The following is a 17492-nucleotide window of genomic DNA, read 5'->3' on the forward strand; positions in this document are numbered from 1 at the left end:
ATGATTTTTCACTCTTTTCGTAAAAAGGTAGACCTACACAACCAAGTTTCGTTCAACTCTTGTTGCATAGAAAAAGTAAAAACATTCAAGTATTTAGGTTTAATTCTGGATTCCACATTATGTTGGAATGATCACATAAAATATGTTGAAAAAAAAGTTTCATCTCTCTGCGGAATACTACGTAGGGTTAGTTATTTCGTCTCACGTGATATTCTTTTAAAGTTCTATTTTGCTCATATTCACTCCATCATTAGCTTACGTAATTCTAACTTGGGGTCATGCATCCAAATCATCGCTTAAAAAGCTCTAAACTCTAAACCGTCTAAGACGAATTAAGTACTGTCCATTTAATTCCACTAGTTAATTTTCGTAATCTTTGCAGATACGTATTTCGACCACAACTGTGTGGTCGTCTTCAATGTCTTGTACTTGACTTGACTTCGAAGTCGAGTCAAGTACAAGATACTGAAGACGACCACAGTTGTGGTCGAAATACGTATCTGCAAAGATTACGAAAATTAACTAGTGGAATTAAATGGACAGTACTTAATTCGTCTTAGACGGTTTAATACATTCCACTAAAAGAGCTTAATATATTTTTCTCTAAACTCTACAAAACAGGTGTTTGAAAACTATATTTAATAAACCTTTCCTTTTCCACACTTTGCTGCTTTATTCTGATACATTACATAATATACTTCCTATTCGCAGTATTTGCAAATTGCAAACGATCGTTTTTGTACATGACACGTTGCACAACTCGCGTTTCCACCATACCATTGATATGCCACCAGTTACTCACAGCTACAGTACAAGACGTGCTTATAACCTACAATTAAGTAGAGCAGCCACAACACTTGGTCAAAGGAGAATTTCAGTTATTGGTCCTAAGCTGTTCAACAATTTACCAGAGCAGTTGAAGCAAATCAACAATCTGTGAAAATTTTAAATCTCAGGTCAAACAGCTCATGAAATCAAATCTACACGACATTCTTGGTTAATTTATTTTTTTCACATCGGCTACCAGAAACATGATAATCTTTTTTGTTTTTTTGTTTACAGTAATTTAATAATTCATTAAATATTTTTGTTTGTTATTAATACCCATAAAAATTATTAGTTTATTATTATTTGTTTAAAAATATATTTCTTTATTTCATTATTTTATCTTTTGGCTATATCAATCAATGTGTCCCTTAAACGGAACTTCATTCCACTGGGACATTACATAGATTCGCCTATTAGTATACATACTTGCTATAAATAATTATTTGATCTCAGCTTATAAATATAAATTTGTTATTTTTTTGCTGCACAGAATAAGCTGAGATAGTTGCGTCCATTACCAGGGAGCTCCTGGTGAGCTCTTTGGTGTGGGGGATAGTGGCGGGTTATTAAAAAAAAAAAATCGTCATCGGTGACATGAACGCACAAGTAGGAAGAGAGGAAACACCGTATCGAATGACAACGGCCAACGACTTATGCGACGCATGCATAAACTTCGCAGCCTACCGCGGAATGGTAGTCCGAAGCACCTTCTTTTCCCGCAAAAATATCCACAAGGCCACATGGAGATCACCTAACCAAGAAACGGAAAACCAAATCGACCACGTTCTAATCGACGGTAAAATTTTCTCCGACATCACGAACGTCCGCACTTACCGCAGTGCGAATATTGAATCCGACCACTACCTCGTTGCAGTATGCCTGCGCTCAAAACTCTCGACGGTGTACAACATGCGTCGAATTCGGACGCCGCGGCTTAACATTGGGCGGCTACAAGACGGTAGACTATTCCAAAAAAACGCGCAGCTGCTGGAAGTGGCACTCCCAACGGAAGAGCAGCTAGGCGCAGCGTCTCTTGAAGATGGCTGGAGAGATATTCGATCCGCCATTGGTAGCACCGCAACCGCTGCACTTGACACGGTGCTCCCGGATCAGAGAAACGACTGGTATGACGGCGAATGTGAGCAGTTAGTGGAAGAGAAGAATGCAGCATGGGCGAGATTGCTTCAACACCGCACGAGCGCGAACGAGGCACGATATAAACGGGCGCGGAACAGACAAAATTTGATTTTCCGTAGGAAAAAGCGCCAGCAGGAAGATCGAGACCGTGAAGAGACGGAGCAACTGTACCGCGCTAATAACACACGAAAGTTCAATGAGAAGTTAAACCGTTCACGTAAGGGCCACGTGCCACAGCCTGATATGTGTAAGGACATAAACGGGAACCTTCTTACGAACGAGCGTGACGTGATCCAAAAGTGGCGGCAGCACAACGAAAAACACCTGAATGGCGATGTGGCAGACAAAGATGGCGGTATGGTGATCTCCAGGAAAACCAGGAGGAGATTGGCCGGCTGAAGAACAACTAAGCCCCTGGAGTTGCCCAACTACCAGGAGAGCTATTTAAACACGGTGGTGGTGAGGCACTGGCTAGAGCATTGCACTGGGTCATTACCAAGACACGAGACCTGGACGATGCTCGTGGACGACCAACGCGCACTTGGATTTTTCGAAATGAAAGTGCTTACCATCTATGGTGGAGTGCAGATGGCGGACGGTACGTGGAGGAGGCGAATGAACCACGAGTTGCATCAGCTGTTGGGAGAACCATCCATCGTTCACACCGCGAAAATCGGAAGACTGCTGTGGGCCGGGCACGTAGCCAGAATGTCGGACAGTAATCCGATGAAAATGGTTCTCGAGAACGATCCGACGGGAACAAGAAGGCGAGGTGCACAGCGGCCAAGGTGGATCGATCAGGTGGAAGACGATTTGCGGAACCTCCGCAAACTGCGTGGATGGCGACGTGCAACCATGGACCGTGCTGAATGAAGAAGGCTTTTAGGTGCAGCACAGGTCACTCCGGCCTTAGTCTGGTAATAAATAAAAAATAAATGATTGTATAAAATAATTTTAACGTGTGACAAGGTTCGTGAAATGATTATAACGCAATGTGGATAATAGACATATTCACCACACAGCGCTATTTCAGACTTTGCTTAGAAGCGATTTACCTTTCATATCGCATAAAAAAAGCGCTAACGCCGCTAGGTGGAATAATTTGTGTGTTTTTTTTTATAAAATCATGTACGGATTCTTCTCAATATTCTAGTCGTATATTTCCTAGAGTTTTGAATATATTTTTCCTGAAATAATATTTCGATTTCTGGTGATATTTCTTTCAAAATCCCGATTAGGCTTGTCTTCAAAATTAATAATTATAATTAATAAAAAAAATCTTTTTGGAATCCACGCTGGATTCTGGTTGAAATGTTAGGTGAATTTTTTTTGGAAACAGGGTTCTTATTATCATATATTATATAGGGGGAATGACGGCTTTGGCAGGTTTTGTTCTATTATTGTCAGGGGAGTTTTTATGACTGATTATGCTCAAATTTGGCCTAAACATTCTTTGCATATTAAAGAATATTGTGGCCAAATTTTATAAAATTCGGTCGACAAAAACCCCCTGCTAATAATAGAACAAAACCTGCCAAAGCCGTCTTTTCCCCTACTTATATAATAGCCCTGTTTGTCTGTCCGGTGACTAGCCAACCAGACGCAGCACGCGGGGAATTTCTCACAAAAAATAAAATATTTGACACTTCAATTCAATCAGATGCAGAAACCAAACCAGTGACACCTTAGACAACCAGACACATCATTTGATGAAAGAAATCACAGACAACAGACGTTGAAAATTATGATTTTTTTGAATGCATGATTTTTTTGTCTTTATTAGCGAGATAAATGCATGAATTAATGAACCATTTATATTGAAAAAAAAAAAACACTTGCCATGGGCGCTACTGCGTCCACAAATAAACTAGTCTTCTTCAGATTAAAGGAATTACATGATTGTGCTCTGAAGATTTGTATTAGGATGCAGGAAGGGATGCTCAACCTCGTAGGAGATGTTTCGTGTTTCGAACGAATAAATTCTCCAAAAACTAAGCACATGGACAGCTTCTTCTTCTTCTCTTCTTCTTATTGGCATGACATTCCCACACTGGGATAGAGCCGCCTCGCAGTTTAGTGTTCATTAAGCACTTCCACAGTTATTAACTGCGAGGTTTCTAAGCCAGGTTACCATTTTTGCATTCGTATATCGTGAGGCTAACATGATGATACTTTTATGCCCAGGGAAGTCGAGACTATTTACAATCCAAAAATTGCCTAGACCGGCACCGGGAATCGACCCCAGCCACCCTCAGCATGGCCTTGCTTTGTAGCCGCGCGTCTTACCGCACGGCTAAGGAGGGCCCTAGGAGGGAGGGAGGAGGGACAGCTATTCTGTTTTATTTTCATATTTTGACCTCTTGCCTACAAATGAATCGAAATACAATTAAACTTAACCGTTATCGAACACTCCGAATCACTTTCATATCATCAACATTTCAACGATTCATCTTCGTAATATGACAATCCGACAAACTGACAAACCATTTTTCCACATTTATGCCGGCACGCGGCCCCGTGTCCCCAGAAGCGCAAACAATCGTTTTTATGGCCCATTCTACTGCTGCTGCTGCTGGTTGGTGGTGTGTCATGCAAATAACTATTCATTGCCACACCGCTCTACTATACGGTAGCAGGTTGACGGACACACACTATTGAATTAATCATCGAAAAGTAAGTTCCAGTAGGTATGGCGGTTTAAAAATAGCTTGACATAATACGACTTGTTGTCACATGGAAGCTCGAGGCCGGGTGCCTTTCGTGAATTACGTAGTTCGGGGTGACTAAAGTCTTTTGACCCGAACAGAATACGGCATCGATTTCTACACAAAAAGTTTGTTTCTATATTACAACAGCTGAATGCCGCCTTAGCTTTCTTTCTCAAAAAATATCTCCTTCAACTAGGTCAGTCAATAATAAAAGACGATTAGTTAAAGAAACACAGAGGAAAGCTTAAAAAAGAACCCCTTTGGAACAATGTCATTCGTTGTTGGTTGCGATTGTGCTCAAGTGCACCCGTGCCGTGCCGTGACTCAACCACGTCGTAACTCCTTGAGGTGGACGATAAGAGCCGGGGGTCAAGTTTTCCAGGCTTCGAGTCAAGTAAATGTAGGACTGTGCGGCACAACCGAAGTCAAGTACGACTTCGGCCACTAGAAGTGCTCACAGACAACAGCTGATTCGCTAGCGAAAGCAAAATCAATTTTCGTGGGCACGACAAGTGCACCGTGTAGGGCAATGCGCTGATCTTTGTACGGTCAAGCACAGTGGATGAAGGGGATTAACTTTGTTCTCCAGGATAAACATTGCTCTCCATCCAAATAAATCTGGTCTTAATAAAGACACAATACGATTTTCTTCACGGATTGCTATTTGTTTCACGAGTTTCGAGTCCCTTTCCTTTTAAAAAAGTGATGCATGTAAAAAATGTTCTCTTGTTAAATTTTCCATTTATCATTCTAATGGCTGTGCGCATTCATTTTCCGTTGCAAGACATTTCGTAAAACAGCTAGTTTTAATGCGATTTTCTAAAATTCATTACCAGAAAAACGTGTTGCTGGTTTATTCATTTGGTTCACAAAAAAAAGATGCAAACAGGGATACAGCTCGAACACTAACTCGCCATCGATAAGCAATGAGAAAGGGGACAACGAGCGAGCCTATCGAGCAAAGGTTAAACAAAATGTAGAGGCTTATCTATTTGCTTACGCTTGACTTGCTGTAGTAGTACTGCTGACTGGTGAATGGAGATAGGGCATGTGTTTATGAGAGGTTTATCATTAAGACCTTTTTTGCACGAGGCCGGATTCGCAAATCAGCAAATCAGCTGCGACTTTGACGAACAGAACACTTAAAGAGTTAATAAATGAATCTGGAAAATGGAAAAACAACTGGAGACAAGGGCTTAGGATTCAACTGGCATAATATAAACAGATCGTGAAAGATATTCTTCGTCGCACGACAAGCACTCATGAACGGAATGTTGGATCGTATGAATAAAAAGTAGAATGTTTGAGTTTACTACATTTTGAGTAGTAAACGTCACTTGTGGAACATGTTCGTATGAATAAAAGAGACTTTACTAAGTGTAGTGTACTTCGAAAATACTACAAACAACTGATTCGGTATGAATAAAAGTAGTGTTTACTACTGATTTCTTGTAGTCTGCTCTAGACGTTGCGACCCACGTCTCAGATGCAAGCTATCACTCTATCACACTATCAAGCTGATGCGGAGAGATGCTTTGTTCTTTGTGAAGTTTATTTGAAAACAAAATAAAACAAAACAGAGAGAACAATCATCAATTAGCTGCAGAAATGATGAAATCACCATCGTCATCATGCGGTCTATTTCTGTTTTGAAATTTCTGCATGTAGTAAAATGTAGTAAACTGTATAGTAAACGCTTAAGTTCGAATGTAGTAAGGTACACTGGGGGAAGTGGAAAAGGAAAAATCGATAGTGCATGTTTAAATTAGTGTAAAACCAGTTTTAATGATGTAAATGCGTTCAATCAAAATGGGCTTTCAAAAACAGTCAATTTTGCACCAACTGTGCGGAAATTCATACCATTTTGGTCGATTGAAATTTATGGAAATAGATTTTAAAATTGGGAGTTCTTTTTCCACTTACCCTAGTGGGATGGGGTAAGTGGAAAACACATGTTACCTTGACCTTCAATAGTAATGAGTAGTTACATACAACTAAAATCAATACGATAATTGCTCTGAGTATCTTTTGTGGAATAATTTCATTACCTTAACGGAATAGATCCTCAAGGAATTCTCGTAATAGCTAGGGGAGGGCCGGTTTTGCCTTCTCGAACACTAAGTGTACGTAAAATCTATATGTTCGCCCAAAGATGAATTTTTTAAAGGAAAAATGGGACTTACAGGGTTATAAACTAATCAACTTAGTATAACGAATTGAGATGATGTATGTATGTGTGTGCGCAAAGCACGTACAAAATTATCAGCTATTCTTAAGCACTTGTCCTTAACCAATTTGTTCGCAAAAAAATTGCATTCAACGGCGAAACTTGTTATGAATAAAAATTAATGTGAATTATAGAATATATTTACCTATCAGTGCTATTTTTAACTTTCTTATACATTTTTTTTCATATGTAAAACATGTGAAAGGCATCAATACCGATAGGTGGATTAATCAGGCGTTTTCTACTTTATATTAGTACAATCACCACTGGAATCACAATGATAACAAAGAAGGAACATATTAAGATTCACAGCTATCGAAATAAACCCTAGAGGGAAGAAAACAATTGCGTAATTAGAACATTATCCACTTCCCCCGCAGTGTTTGATACCTGGGGTAAGTGTAAAATCTTTGAATTATTTCCTTTCTTGGTACAAACCACTACCAATTGAATGGGATTAGTTTAATTGTATTATAATGGTCACCTGTGATATAAATTCATTTGAAAAAGGGACAATTGGTGCAAATAAGAATTGATTTTATGAATGCAAAAATCAACTTTTCGCGAAACCTAAAATTACAGTTCATGCGTTAACCGTGTTAGTGTATGTATTATACAAATATCAACATAGTATTAGTGTGAGCAACAAAGTATATTTTTGCATAATGTTATGATGTGGTAAAAACTGTAAAGTATGTACAATTCCAATTTTTCGAGTCGATTTTTACACTTACCCCCTTTTTCCACTTCCCCCAGTGTACCTTATGTGCGACGTGATCGATTTTTTTTTAAATTTATATCAAACATGTAGATTTTACTTTTGAGTAGATACTATAGTATCTTGTATACAAGCTGCGAGTTTTACTACTTTTTATTCATACGACCTATTTTGTTGTTTATTCTGAATTTCTTGATTCTTTGGATACATTTTTGCAAACAACGATAACTAGTCGATAAAAAGTGACCCCAGTGTGTATAGATTTTAGATTGTTGCCTTTCTAGTATTCCAAGTATACGTAAAGGCTGTGTTCGCTCCAAAAAGCAAACTTTTTATAGAAGGCACGGAGACCCATAGTGTTATATATCGTGAAACTTGCCAGCTCAGGGACTTTGGGTTTGGAATCTATGGGGTCGTTAGTGCTATGATTTTGAGCATAAACATCGCCACTTGTCGGCAGGGGGTACACATACTCGGCAGGAACAGTACTTACATTTGACTTTGGATGGAACACTGGTTGATTATGAATAGGGCTATGAAACAACGATGAAACCTAGAAGGGGGGGGGGGTCTAAATGCAAAGTCTGATTCACTTGCGAATCACAAGGACGTCGAGGCTTGACGGTTCCTTTCGAACCCGGGAAGAACGAACAAAAGTGGAACTAGTGGAAATATCATTAACCGGGGTTTCCTCTGATTAAATCTACGAGGCTAATATTCACATTCACAATACCGGTTTATTTTACGCTTTATAGTCACATGAGAGGGGGGGGTTTCTTGCGGTTTAGCTGCTGTTTGGTGGTCTGGTTGGCCGGATGGTGGCCACGGAGGTCGATGAGCGGTTGATCAGGCCGCCCATCGGATCGCGTTGTGGTTCTTCATGGCGTCTTGGCACACTGGCTTTGGCCGGAGGATTGGATGGAAGATGGCGTCGTTGATGACAACCGTCGATTGGATTAAACCGACTCTGGCCGGCAGATGGTCGGAGAAAGATGGCGTCGTCGCTGACACCGAACGAGGGCCTGGATTGGACGTTCACTCAGGCTTCTTCTTGCTGGGTCTGGTTTACTGCGCGTCCGGAAGTTTCGGAGATACTTTCCTGCCAAAGAAAGGCCACAAACAAAAGAAAAAGGCCCGCTGGACCTAACCACAACACATAAGACCCCTTGTGACGTCCTCTCACTTAGCCTCTAACTTTTTCACATTTTAACAAATCATTTACCTTTTTCTTGTTGGTATTTCTGTTTGTTTTGTGTGTTCACTTGGGTTTTTAATTCGTTTTCTACAATAATTTACTAACATTAGTTTTAAGTAATTATTAACTTTAACAATAACTAACCGTACTAATAATCACCGTTTTAGACTGTGGTGATTTTAATCCGTACTAACTTGCATGTTTGTACTAAACAAATAACAATCTAGAGAAACAATAAACAATTAATAACACTTCCACTAAAACGAGGTACTAACAAACTAACCTCAAAATTTAATAACATTTACACACGCGCGCACTACTATTACGTACAAGAATCCACAGCAAAAAGAGAACATTCACATTCGACATCCCATCTTTTATACTTTTCTAGGTATAAACATTGAACAATTACAATGTTCAATTTTTATGTTTAATTTTATTGTTCCGCACCCTATTGCATGATTTCACCCGAGAAAGGTACATCGCCGCTAGGTGGATTAATCTGTTTTTTTATGATACTTCACATTTCTTCACTTATTAATACACGCAGATTTTGAAAGTTGTGCATTTTTTGAAAACATCTTTTTACGCGATTCTTTTTTGCCGCTGGTTTTGATATTTAAGCAGTTTTTGCCTTTCTATATGATCAATCCAAAAAATAACTTTTGATAGAAGGCACGGAGACCCATAGTGTTATATACCGATCGACTCAGCTCGACGAATTGAGATGATGCCTGTATGTGTGTGTACAAATTTTTAAGACACACTTTTGGAACTAAGCAATATCCAAATTCCTTGCATTCGACGGCGAATCTTGTCCCATTGTTTGCTATTGAAAATTGACCAGATCGGACTATGGGATCAGAAGTTATGGCCAAAATACTAAACGCTAAAAAATACTCATTTATAGTTCAATCAACCACATGTGTATTGTACACGTCCACATTAGAGGAGCGTGAGTATTTAGAATGTCTGGCGGCTATACACATTCTTCATCAGCAACGGTACTGATCAAGTGAGGTTGTGTAAGCTATTTGCCAGTCGGTCGTCAAGCTCAGACCCGACCGCATTGCGTAGGCAAGAGCACGCAACTCAAGTTCAGTTCAATCAAAGGTAATTGCCTATTTCCGGGGATTTATATTTTTCAAATATTTTTTGCTCGAGAAAGGCACCAACACCGCTAGGTGGATTAATCAGGGTTTTTTAATCGTAACATGAGCTTTACGCGGACTATAAAATGAAAAAAAAAATTAAGGGCCTAAAATTAAAAAAAAATCTGTTGCCAAAATCGAATGGCTTTGTTGCCAAAATTGAGGGCTTGTACTTATTTTTTTATTTGTAAGTTCTTAGATTTTTAGTTTTTTAGAATTTTCAATTTTATGTTTTTTTAAATTTAAAATCTTTAGAATTTTAGACTTTTTTTATTTTTTTTTTAGATTTTGATTTTTTTAAGTTTTCAGATTTATTTTATTTATAGCATTTCAGATTTCAAGATTTTTAGGATTTTTAGAGTTTTAGATTTTGAGATTTTTGAATTTTAGTGTCTATGTTTTTAAAAAAAATTCAGGTTCAAGTTTTAGAATTCAAAAACTAAAAAAACAGTTGAAAATCATAAAAAAAATTAAATCTGTAGTATCCAATAGTAAACCCCCAACCAATAGAGGACCTTTCAGCCATATTTGCATTATTACAGCATAAGATGAACGTTCACGGTACGGCAAATGCTGGGTAAAGCGTACCATTGGTACCTCGCGTACCTGAAGGAATAAAATAGACTCCATCTCGTGGTCCTTAGCCTCTTACCCAGCAACTCCCATCCCTACCTCCCCGTGGTGCTGGCCGGGATACGAGCAACCTTAGGGAAGAACAGGTAACCAACCTCAGGGAAGACAGGGAAGGGGGGTTTGCTCCTCTCCGGAGATGCAAATCTTATTGAGCGTCTGTTCTCCATGTTAGGGGCGGCTGATCATCTTTCGAGTGCCAGCGAGGGACTCTAAGTGAAACTGTGCACCATGGTCCACCGGAAATAAGGAGGAATGGTCCTCCGGAAATTTAGGGGGTTTGGTGTCAGGCCTTGCAAGCCAGCCAAAAAAAAACTCACGCAACGAACAATCAACAAGAGAGTACGGACCGGAACCATCGGCGAAGACCACTGCGACGAAAAGGGACTAGCGATTGGAAACTCGGTTCGTGGAACTGCAAATCTCTCAACTTCATCGGGAGCACACGCATACTCGCCGATTCTGCATCGTAGCGCTGCAAGAGGCTTGATGGAAAGGATCAGTGGTGCAAACGTTTAGAGGTAATCATACCATCTACCAGAGCTGCGGCAACACGCACACGAGCTGGGAACAGCTTTCATAGTGATGGGCGATATGCAAAGGCGCGTGATCGGGTGGTGGCCGATCAATGAGAGAATGTGCGGAAGAACTGATAATGATAAGGACGCATTCTACGCGCAGCTGGAACGTGAGTCCGACAGCTGCCCAAGCCACGACGTCAAAATAATTACAGGAGAATTGAACGCTCAGGTTGGCCAAGAGGAGGAGTTTAGATCGACTTTTGGAAAGTTCAACGTATACCACCTGACGAACGAAAACGGCTTACGACTAATTGGTTTCGCCGCCTCCACGAATATGGCCATTCGCAGCACCTACTTCCAACACAGCCTCCCGTATCGGTGCACCTGGAGATCACCACCGCAGACAGAATCACAAATCAACCACGTTCTGATTGATGGACGGCACTTCTCCGACATTATCGACGTCAGGACATATCTTGGCGCTAACATCGACTATGACCACTATCTGGTGATGGTGAAACTGTGCCCAAAACGATCCGTCATCAACAATGTTCGGTACCGACGACCGCCGCGGTACGACCTAGAGGGACTGAAGCAGCCAGATGTCGCCACTGCATACGCGCAGCATCTCGAGGCAGCGTTGCCGGAAGAGGGTGAGCTCGATGGGGCCCCTCTTAAGGACTGCTGGAATACAGTCAAAGCAGCCATATGGGACGAAGTCGAAGGAACGATTGGTTCAACGAAGAGTGCAGACTGATTCTGGAGGAGAAGGACGCAGCGCGGGCGGTTGCACTGCAGCAAGGTACCCGGCATAACGTGGAACGTTATAGACGGAAGCGGAGACCCGCCTTTTTCAGGAGAAGAAACGCCGCCTGGAAGAAGCGGAGTGCGATTTGATGGAACAGCTATGTCGTTCTCAAGATACACGCAGGTTCTATCAGAAGCTCAACGCATCCCACAAAGGCTTCGTGCCGCGAGCCGAAATGTGCCGGGATAAGGATGAGAGCATCTTGACGGAGGAACATTTGAATGGCGCTGAGAGTACAGGCAGTGAAAGTCAAGGCAGCGGAGGAGATGACTACGTCAGTTCAGTGCACGATGGTAGTCAACCAGCCCCCACCTTGAGAGAAGTTAAGGATGCCATCCAACAGCTAAAGACCAATAAAGCAATGGTAAGGATGATATCGGAGCTGAGCTCATAAAGATTGGCCCGGTAAAGCTAGCCACCTGCCTGCACAAATTGATAGTCAGAATCTGGGAAACTGAACAGCTACTGGAGGAGTGGAAGGAAGGGGTTATATGCCCCATCTACAAGAAAGGCGACAAGCTGGAGTGTGAGAACTTTCGAACTTCCTTAATGCCGCCTACAAAGTGATATCCCAGATCATCTTCCGTCGATTGTCACCATTAGCGAATGAGTTCTTGGGAAGTTATCAAGTCGGCTTCGTTGACGGCCGCTCGACAACGGACCAGATCTTTACTGTACGGAAAATCCTTCAAAAATGCCGTGAATACCAGGTCCCAACGCATCATCTGTTCGTTGATTTCAAGGCGGCATACGACAGTATAGACCGCGTAGAGCTATGGAAAATTATGGACGAGAACAGCTTCCCTGGGAAGCTTACCAGACTGATCAAAGCAACAGTGGATGGTGTGCAAAACTGTGTGAAGATTTCGGCCGAACACTCCAGTTCGTTCGAATCACGCCGGGGACTAAGACTAAGACTAGGGGATGGACTTTCGTGCCTGTTGTTCAACATTGCGCTAGAAGGTGTCATGTGGAGAGCCGATTGTAACAGCCGGGGAACTATTTTCACCAGATCGAGTCAATGTTTGTTTCGCGGATGATATGGGCATTGTCGGCCGAACATTTGCAAAGGTACACCCAGAACTGTACACCCGCCTGAAACGTGAAGCAACAAAATTTGGACTGGTGGTGAATGCGTCAAAGACAAAGTACATGCTTGTGGGCGGAACCGAGCCCGCCTGGGAAGCAGTGTTACGTTGGACGGGGATACCTTCGAGGTGGTCGAGAAATTCGTCTACCTTGGATCCTTGCTAATGGCCGATAATGATTCTAGTCGTGAAATATAAAGGCGCATCATCTGTGGAAGTCGGGTCTACTACGGGCTCCAGAAGAAACTGTGGTTAAAAAAGTTTCGTCACCGCACCAAATGTTCCATGTATAAGATGCTAATAAGACCGGTTGTCCTCTACGAACATGAAACATGGACAATGCTCGAGGAGGACTTGCAAGCACTCGGAGTATTCGAGAGACGGGTGCTTAGGACCAGCTTTGGCGGTGTGTAAGAAGACGGTGTGCGGCGGCGAAGAATGAACCACGAGCTCGCCCAACTCTACGGCGTATACCACAAAAGTTCAACTCAATGGACGCAGTGGTTCTACTCCCCAACAAAAAAATACTCTACAGCGAACCCAGTATCCAGAAGGTACGGAAGGCCGGAAGGGTACGATGGGCAGGACATGTTGCAAGAATGCTAGACAGCAACCCTGCAAAGAGGGTGTTCGCTCCCGATCCGGCAGGTACGAGACGGCGTGGAGCGCAGCGAGCGAGATGGGCAGACCAGGTGCAAAACAACTTGGCGAGCGTGGGGCGTATTCGAGGATGGAGAGATGCGGCCTCGAACCGTGTATTGTGTGTGTGTCCAATCTAACCCCCACTGTCTGGCAGTGATGTTATGGAAGAAAGCTGTCTGTATCACAGTCAGATTTAATCCGGGAGTTAGAAGGTGCCAGCTCTATTGCAGCTCCAGTGACCCATTTCAGACTGCCTGGTATTTCATGACCAGTCCGAGGTCACTTTTACTAACAATAAGCGTCGCCTGTTTATGCTACCATTATTAATTGGACATTGGATCCATAAACAAGCTTGTGGATTTACAATCCAGCTCGTATTTAGTATAAGAAATTGAAATCACAATAAGAACATTATGAAACAATCCCACCAAATTCAATCCATTTCCGATGCTTCAGTGGTGTCTCGGACCATTCGTCAGTATCGTCACTGCAGAATGGACTTGGATTGACTTTACGTTGCTCCACTTCTCTAATACTTTGTCGAATGATGTGGAATCTAACATCATCGAGGAAAGGGAAGCCCTGGGCTGAATCTTCCTAAACGCTTTGACGCGCCTTCACCAAGTTATCACCGTTATCACAGACTAGCAGGAAAAGGATGAGGACAAATCCATACGGCTCGAAATCTTCCATTCAGCGAACGATCAAAGGCAGTAATAGATTAAAATGCCACCGGAGCCGTTCCACTCAAAATACACAACTAACACTTTTTTTCAATCTGTTAACTGAAACCAGGGTGGCCACTGAAATCCGATTTTCAAATTCCCGGTTTTTTCCCGTTTTTCCCGATAAATTTTGTCAAATTTTCCCGGTTTTTATTTAACTTGAAAAAAATAGGGTAAGAGTTTTTGGACCTTAACTAGGTGTTTTATTTTCTGACCATACCGGAGTTTGGTTTTATAATTTGTAATAATAGTAACTGAAAATTTGTAACGAACTTTTGAAATAAATACATTAAACTACCAACAACATGTTATGCAAAATGCATCAAATCAACAGACACATTAAAATTGTGCGCCTCGTAGCCATGTAGGGGACATTTAGTCAATATGGTAATATGTACCACATTAGCACCTGATGACAATGATTTGAATCTTTTGTTAGTTCCAAAGCCGTCGTATTTTTTTGTTGGTTGCGAAACATTCGTAAGCTTCTGACAGAGCCAATTGACATTGCATGCCAGTCAATTAAGGTTCTTTCTTCTTAGAGCATTAGCATTTTGGGCAATCAAAACACTTGATTTGTAATTTAATCGGCTTTACATTTCGAATTTCTAGAATTTGTTTTTTTTTTCAAATTTCTTTATTCTTTAAATTAAAATCTTGAATCTATTATTAGGAAGTTTGAACATTCCCATTCAATATTAGAATATTGGATTTCAAAAGTTTGGAACTTATTCCTTATTTTCCGAGTAACAAGTTAAAAAATATCTTATAGAATATCTTTATTAGAATACCTTATATTAGGTTAGTTGTGGAAAAATACTAAACTGTAATACTTTAAAATATAACAGACTAAATCACGAAGACATTTTTTTATTATTTGTAGAATTTTTGTATATAATTCCAAACAACTCTTGAAGTTGTATCAAAATATATATATTATTCACCTTATTTATTTTTTGTTTTGAATTCTGTGCAATTGAAAATTGCTAAAATAATAATAGAAGTATTTTCGTCTTAAGACGAGCTTGGAGATTAGAAGAGTAACTTAAAAATGAATACTTTCATTTAAAAGAATGAAAATTTCGATATTCTATTCTAAGCTTGCCTCGTAACTACGTGATGAATTTCTAAAGCATTAAAATTCACAATAATAAAGACAAAAAATTGCCTAGTACACAATATCCATGATATATGTCAGTAGAAATTGATATCGAAATGACAACACAAACTGGATTTGGAATCTACTTAATTAGGTATCACACACCATGAAATTAAATAATTCAGTCAGAATGCGACTGAGTAATAAACATTGAAAAAACAATATGTTTCTTACATCAACATTGAAAAGAATTTTGAATGTAATTTGACGAAAATTATTTTTTTCCCGGTACATGTCCTGAATTCCCGGTTTTTCCCGCTTTTTTTTCCCGGTGACTTCAATTTCCCGTCTTTTTCCCGCTTTCCCCGTTTTTCCCGGTTCGGTGGCCACCCTGTGAAACTTAATAAATACCCAGCAAAAAATAATTTGGGAAATTTCAGGTTGTAAACACGAAAGTGTCCATTATAGGAATATTTTTGGGGGTCCATAATAGGGAAGAAAAACATCCCGAAACGGAGCTTGAAAATCAAATAAAGTGTTGACTATAGGGAAGCAATTTTCTACCATGGACCCCCAGGGGGTCTACTGGCAAATTCAGTCAGACATTGAAATGTTACTTTTAGCGAAAAACGTCGTGTATTTGAGTGTTTTATATATGTATCGTGAAGGGAGGATGCAGGACTTGATGTTAGATTTCACGCGAAATTAATATATTGAAAGTTTCTACTCCTTATGCCAGGAAGAGCCTAGTTCCGCTACTAGGGGGTTCATTATTGGGCATTTTACACTACATAAAAATGAATTTAGTATACAGGTGTTTTCCGGGCTGAGAGAGGTTCTTAAGATAGTTAAAAACCTCTTTCCTCCTCTGGAAGGGCGCGCTTCCATACAAACTAGACACAAATTTCTTCATAATTCAGGAGCTAATCAAGTAAATGTAGCATGCGGAGGTTTTTGAAGGCAAGATAAGTTTGGAAGAGAGGGTGGCTAACATACAAATAAAACAAAGATGTCTGCATAACTCAAGAACTAATCAAGCAAATAAAACCGTATTTGGTATGTGAAAAAACAGAAGTTTTTCCTCTTCTGAGTACTTTATCGTCTACTGAAGAATCAAATAAAATCGAATCGCAGAGCAAACGTCAATAATTTTAGGCGAGGGAAGTTCGACGGATCAGCTAGTAATAAAATAAAAATAAGTAAAAAATGAACTTGCGAAGTTAGGAATCAAAAATGTGAAATTCTTCATCAACAGAAAGGTGAGAGTTTGATTAACTTTTAATTTTAAAAATTGGGAGAATTTAAAATTTGAGTGCAAGAAATTTTTTTTTTTTAATTCAATATTATTTAAAATAAATTGAAGAAAAATAATCAGTACATTCAAAGTTAATTGCCTATATGCCGGGTATTAAGCCACCCGGAGTGGAAATTAATTACTATGTCTGAAACTCGATTATGCATATGTACAACATGTTGTAAATTTAGTTCGGAAAAGGTATTGGAGGGTAACCGCCCCTTCGGTGGGCTTTGATCCCACGACCCCAATACGCTAGACAGGTGCTTTCCCTACTAAGCTACGAAGGACCTCCGTCGTCCACCGCAGCTTAGTGGGCAGCGATGCCAGATTGCTTCAACATCAATTCCGTAGATTTGCTCAAAAATTTTGGACGGCCCAATTCCGATGATTAGTCACAAACCTTCCACTTCCAGTACAAAAATGAACTAAGATCTGGCGTTGGTCAAATTTCCTCTCGTTTTCAGATGTAACAATTGCCATGTGCGCCATCATGTGCATTACTCATAACAGTCGCGACAACCGAATATGGGAAAAAATCGATTACAATTTGTGTGCAATTGAACGAATATTATGAACCATAAAAACAAAAGTGTGCTGACAACCGACCACCTTCTTCTACTTTGATTACTTTGACTTTCGTTGATGATTAGGTTCTTTCGTAACTACAGTCAAACCTCCATGAGTCGATGTTCTATGACTCGATATCGACTCATGGAAG

General features: G+C 40.4%; 1 protein-coding gene and 1 long non-coding RNA gene across 4 annotated transcripts in view; one reads left to right on the top strand and one right to left on the bottom strand.

Moving 5' to 3' along the window:
- Positions 1–17492, top strand: part of LOC134207825 (palmitoyltransferase ZDHHC8) — a 119247-nt gene that overhangs the window by 14968 nt on the left and 86787 nt on the right. The gene's annotated exons all lie outside the window — the stretch shown is intronic.
- Positions 8880–9277, bottom strand: LOC134216823 (uncharacterized). Its single transcript, XR_009980840.1, has 3 exons — positions 9097–9277; positions 8958–9036; positions 8880–8900 (listed from the first exon to the last, which is right to left on the bottom strand). It is a non-coding gene; the product is annotated as an uncharacterized LOC134216823 (long non-coding RNA).

This window comes from Armigeres subalbatus, chromosome 1, assembly GCF_024139115.2.
Source record: "Armigeres subalbatus isolate Guangzhou_Male chromosome 1, GZ_Asu_2, whole genome shotgun sequence".
NCBI classification, from domain to species: Eukaryota; Metazoa; Arthropoda; class Insecta; order Diptera; family Culicidae; genus Armigeres; species Armigeres subalbatus.